General features: G+C 39.6%; 1 long non-coding RNA gene across 2 annotated transcripts; it reads left to right on the forward strand.

Annotated features, from left to right (window-relative positions):
- Window positions 1-1,066: 1,066 nt before the first annotated feature.
- LOC117519626 lies at window positions 1,067-1,437 on the forward strand. 2 transcript variants are annotated; one of them, XR_004563377.1, is made up of 2 exons: window positions 1,067-1,248; window positions 1,289-1,437. It is a non-coding gene; the product is annotated as an uncharacterized LOC117519626 (long non-coding RNA). The 2 variants fall into 2 exon arrangements; XR_004563378.1 differs by having other exon boundaries at window positions 1,295-1,437.
- Window positions 1,438-3,563: the final 2,126 nt, after the last annotated feature.

Genomic DNA, 3,563 nt, shown 5'->3' on the forward strand with positions numbered 1-3,563 from the left:
TGTCCTAGTAGTCTGTGATGACTTTTTCACCTTTTTTCAGCATCATTATATGCAAATATTGCCGTTTTGTGCTTGTCCCACACCCAGACTTATGATCTTCAATGATAAAAATGAATAGTAAACAAACGTTTTTTCTAATGTTTTAAAATATCTCTGAATAAAATCTCAGTAAAATAATCAAAACATAATTGGGGTATTCAATGTCATACAACTGTTGTGATTTTTTTAAACAAAATGTAGTTGTCCCACACTATTGCCGTAATTTCCACCACAACAATAATGTCCCTTTAAAAAGTTTGTATGAAAGATTATGTGGGTAGTTTCTATGGAGATAAACAGTAACATCAGAGCACATGTATATAGCGCCAAATCACAAAACAGTTGCCCCAAGGCACTTTATATTGTAAGGCAATGGTGTGGTGGAAATTACATTTACAAGGCCAATAGTGCCCGTAGTTAAAGAATCACCCATGTATGAGGTACCAGTATCCATTTCCAATGGGCAGCACAGTGATACTTCAAAATAATGAGGAAATTATCCAAAATACCTGCCATAAGAGAGGCTACATTAATATCTTAAATGATAATTTCACAAGCCAAGACCAAACCAAAGTATTGCCACTGCAACTGGTTGATCCCAGGACAAACTGACTAAATCCAAACAGTTACAAAACATCTAAAAACAGCTTGCTGAGGGGATCTGAGGGCTTGTTTTCTTATCACAAGTCAACACATCAGAAATGAAATCAATGAATTCAAGTAAGTATTTGTAATATGACCTGGGGGGTTGTGTGTGTGTGCAGAGAACAAGAAGGTAAGAGGACAAAAGTCCATCTTTCTGTTCATAACTGCTCCTTGCAGCCACAGAATATAGAACATATTTGAATGAGTTACATAGATTAAAAATAGTACAAATTTATTGTTTATTTATGATTTTAATTAAGTTTGCATTACATTTACATTCTTCTGAAATCACTTACCAGAGATGAGCCTCGGGTTTGTACTGCTCACGCTGAGATAAACATCTTAATTAAAAAAAGAACATTGTATTGGATATGAACTTAGTGTCAAGTAGAGATGGGAATCTTAGGCTACGTTCAGACTGCAGGCCTTGATGCTCAATTTCGTTTTTTTTGTGAAATCTGATTTTTTTGTGAGGTCGTTTTCATTGCAATTAAATGCGACCTGTATGTGGCCTGCTGTGTGAACGGCTTAACGTCCCATACTATCCCACATGCGCAGAAGAGGGTACGACGACGTCATATGCAGCAAGCGTGCCCAGTGGAAGAAGAAGAGAATAAGAAGCATGCTCAGTGTTTGCGGAAGTAAACATGGATGGTAGCAGTAGTGATGGAATATATCTAGCGATTTTACAGTTGTTGTCCAGCCGGAGCCAGCACATTTATAACGTTATTTTAAGGAGAAGATTGAAAAGGAAAAGAGCCAGGCTTTTGGCCCTAGCATTTTGTGGGGCAGTGGCATCAATGTCTATCCAGAGAAACTTTTGGGTGTGAAGTCGTAGCCAGGAGTGGTGGGACTGTGATGTTAGCAGCTTTTCAGATACGGACTTCATTCATAATTTTCGAATGACAAGGGGGACTTTCATTTATCTATGTGAGTGCCTTTCTTTAGCACTGTCACGGCAAGATACACATCTCCAACGGCCCATATCGGTGAGCAAACGCGTTGCGGTTGGACTGTACTGGCTGGCAACAGGTACCGCACGATTGCTAACCTCTTTGGCACAGCAAAGTCTACTGTCTGCTCCATAATACACGACTTCTGCAGAGCAGTTCGTCGTGTTCTCATGCCTGAGTACATAAAACTACCCCAGGGAGATGACCTGCGAGAGGTTGTTGAAGGCTTCAGGCAGAGATGGGGTTTCCCACAGTGTGGTGGAGCAGTAGATGGGAGTCATATCTCCATCATTGCTCCAGAGGAGAACCACGCAGACTATTTTAACCGCAAAGGTTGGCACTCAGTGGTCCTGCAGGCTGTCGTGGACCATCGGTTTTGGTAAGATATACTGATTTTTTTTTTATACGTAATAGCCCTATGTGCTTTACTTTCTAATTATTTGGTTTAGCCATAACATACTACTAATTAAACATGGTCTTCCAACACCTTCACAAACATTTATGCTGGATGGCCAGGAAGCGTCCATGATGCCAGGGTTCTCAGGAATTCTCACATCTACACATTGGCAGAGAGAGGAGAACTTTTTCCACTAGTGAGTGTTTAATATACTAGTAATAATGATGTAACATCAATATCCAGTGAAAGAAGATGAAATACTATTATGATAATGTGGGAATCTTCCATTGCTATTACTTGAATATAGATATCTCCTAACATTACTTTCTTATGGTTTCCACATCATGTCTTCATTACTTTGCTTAAACATTATTTTATTATTTTTAAGGATACTGAAGAAATAATGGGTGTTCTGGTGCCAATCATGCTTCTTGGTGATCCTGCTTATCCCCTCCGAAGCTGGCTGTTAAAAGGATATTCAGAGACAGGAACACTGACAGCTGAACAGAGGTACTTCAATGAGAGCCACAGCAGAGCCAAGATGACTGAGGAGTGTGCATTTGGCTGGCTTAAGGGCCGGTGGCGGTGTCTTGGTAAACGCCTAGATGTGAACATTGCCATCGTCCCCACTATCATAAGTGCATGTTGCACACTCCACAATGTGTGTGAAATGCATGGTGAGGCCTACGAAGAAGCAGGTGGAGCTGTTCCTGGTGTTGAGAGAATGGCTGAAGGAGGGGCCGTGGCAGATGTGCAGCCGACAAGAGTCAGAGAAGCACTTAACTTTTCAATAGTCAACATTGAATCTTTGACCTATTTTACGTGTTCCTATCCTTAATTCATTCAACTGAGATAAAAATTAAGATATTACAAAATAAGTAGTTCTGAACTGTTATTTTTATTTTTATTTACCATAAAACACTGGCTATGGAAATGCTGTTCTTATCAGCATGTAACACTGCAGACAAAGTGCATACAGGAAATGGTTTGTGCAATACAAAACTTCTTTTTCAGTGTATTAGCAAAAAGTAATACACTGTTATAGTGTACTCTGAAACCAACATATTCAAACATTACAGTGTTCAAGTTGTCATTCGTTTTCTTATTCAAGTAAAGTATTTTAAGTCAAAAACATTGCTTATGAAATATTTAAACATTAAACATTGTGCAAAACTGCATTAAACAGTGAACATTTCAGAACAGTTCATAAGGGTTTAGATTAGTCTTCATCTTGAGATTGAAATGGTGGAGAATGATCCTGGTTAATGAAAGCATGCTGATCTTGAGAATTTACTGGTGCCTGGAAAAATGGCTGACTTAAATCTTGCAAAAAGGACAGAGGCTGGGTGGAGGATGGAGTTGCAGCCATAGGAAGCAGTGTGGAATGATGAGACAGGGGCTGCCTTGGGTTGTAAATGTGAGATGGCTGCATTGGCGGCTGGTAAAAATGTGGCTGTGGAGGGGCATTGGATCTCTCCATTAACTGCATAAGCATGGTGAACATTTTACAATCATGTTCATGCTGAGCT

This window comes from Thalassophryne amazonica, chromosome 11 (genome assembly GCF_902500255.1).
Source record: "Thalassophryne amazonica chromosome 11, fThaAma1.1, whole genome shotgun sequence".
Lineage (NCBI taxonomy): Eukaryota > Metazoa > Chordata > Actinopteri > Batrachoidiformes > Batrachoididae > Thalassophryne > Thalassophryne amazonica.